Genomic DNA, 2,199 nt, shown 5'->3' with positions numbered 1-2,199 from the left:
TTGTATATCAATGTGTCAAAAACGTGTGGGCTAGTTTGAGGAAATCCCCATGTACAGTATGTTCATGCATAGTGTTTGAGTGGGTGTAGGGAAGTGAATTATGTTTGTGTATATATAGTAAACCTTAAACAGCAGTCAACTGCAAGACGCCCTCACTGGAGGAGGCAATATGAAGCTGTCATTTGCTTACAAAGGTAAATAATACTTAATATAATACCAACAAACAAGTCATTTTCAATGTATTATGGTATTGGTTGTGAATATATGCTGCATCTCTGCAACAGCTTTGGGATCCCTGTGTCTGCTGCTTGCAGATGGATTTCCAGGTACAGTATATATTTTGTGAGTGACACTTATTTTTATGTAATTGTGTTATTCTGCTAACCTTAATTTGTTCTGCAGTTTCTGAGAATTTACCTCCGAAGATCATCGGGCCAAATCACATCAAAATAAAAGCTCATCCAGGTAACACTTGTGCACACACAAATGACAAGCAGCTGTTTTAATACTGCTAGTGTGTATTTAGTTTTGATTATAGAGCCATTACAAAGTGGTCCTGTACATATATTGAAGCTGTACTGTAATTGTGTATGATGGTTCTGGATATGTTCTGTACAGGACAGCAGCTGTTTCTTCACTGTGAAGCATTTGCAGATTGTGAAGAGACAATCATCTACTGGCTCGTCAACAACACTTTTCCTGAAGACCTGCTCAGCAGTGGCAGAATAGTAGAATCAGATGAGTGAGTATTTTGAGTTTTAACTTGAATGGAAATTACTTTATATTACCAGAGCATGGTTTTTTAAGTGCAATTATCGATGCACAATGGGTATGAAGTTCTGCTGTTAAAAAAGCAGGACAAAAATAATTATTGATGAACATCCTGAAACCAACCTGGGACTGAGCTGGTATGACTGTTTGTTTTAGATCGACTTTAGATGAGGGTGCGATCCTACAGAGGAGTTTGCTGTTGAAGAGGGTCACGTCGGAGGACCTGAAGTCGTCCTTCACTTGTGTTGTGACAAACGCCGCTGGAATGACCCAAAAGAACTTCACGTTAGCAGCAACAATTAGAAGCGACTGCAATGCAGGAAAAAGTAGAAAACACTGAATGTCACTTAGAGTAAAAAGTGCAATGCTCTGAGCCAGGTATCACTTGCAAACTGAATGTACTATTCTGCATTATACTGTTGGGAGGGAGAACTATGCCAAAGAAACGTTGGATGAAGTGTAGAAAACTTAGGGTGCATTTGGTTCCACAATAGCACATCATTTTCCCTTTGATTGCTTCCCATCAGTGACACCAAGTGTTACCATGTTAAAATCAACTTCTAAATTTTCTGTGAAAGGAATACCCAACGTGAAACCAAACAAACTGGAGTTTATTACCCTCTCCTACTACAAATTTGAGCTTTGTCTTTTTCAGGAAAACACCACATCCAGAAGCAATATTGTGTGTGGAACTGAATGCACCCTACATTACTGGCATATAAATGGCTCTGCCACAAAGCTACTTTCTACTCACTGCATACATAGAATATTGTAACAGTTAATTGCTAGGCTATTTGATATGTTTGTGTACTCCAGTGTCTGTTTGCTTGTGATAAGCCGTCTTAAATGTGTATACTTTAGAAATATACTCCATAATGAGACAAGGTTGTATCAATCAGTTCATTTAAACTCTTTTATTGGAAACCAGTGGTTGTTTCCCCAGATATTTAACGGCTTTATTCATTTCAAAGAGAATGTTTGTCCAATGTGTACCACTTCCATAGCCTGTATAACATACAATGAGATCAACAGCTATGTATGATAAACAATTACAGAGCTGCAGCTCTTGAATGGGTTTACTGCATTACAGAACACAACAATAATGCAAGCGGCCAACAAGCAATAAAAATGGATTAACAAAACTTAAAGAAGCAAAAATATTTAGGTTTTTACATATTTTGAATTATACTATTTATGACTAAGGACAATAGTCATGTTGCTCATGAGTTTGTGATAATAGTGCAGTTAAAAAGGCTTTTAGGAATTTAAGTCACGTCAAGCACAAGCTAGCAGCAGACAAGCAATAATAAATATCCATAAAAATTAATTGTATAAAAAAACGGGGAAAAGTTCTCCCAAAATCCCTTTAGTATCTTTCAGCTTCTTTAAATCTATGTCCACACAATAAATCACACCTTCCCCTTAAAT

General features: G+C 37.1%; 1 protein-coding gene across 1 annotated transcript in view; it reads right to left on the bottom strand.

Annotated features, from left to right (window-relative positions):
• Nucleotides 1-1,670: 1,670 nt before the first annotated feature.
• The window catches only part of nlrc3l1 (NLR family, CARD domain containing 3-like 1), a 5,969-nt gene continuing 5,440 nt past the window's right edge, over nt 1,671-2,199 (bottom strand). The window contains exon 7 of the mRNA XM_032533963.1: nt 1,671-2,199. This exon is cut by the window's right edge and continues 1,802 nt beyond it. The gene's annotated coding sequence lies outside the window, so the exon portion shown is untranslated.

This window comes from Etheostoma spectabile, chromosome 13 (genome assembly GCF_008692095.1).
Source record: "Etheostoma spectabile isolate EspeVRDwgs_2016 chromosome 13, UIUC_Espe_1.0, whole genome shotgun sequence".
NCBI lineage: Eukaryota > Metazoa > Chordata > Actinopteri > Perciformes > Percidae > Etheostoma > Etheostoma spectabile.
Note: the sequence above shows the minus strand (reverse complement) of the source record. Positions and strands in the feature narration are given on the sequence as shown.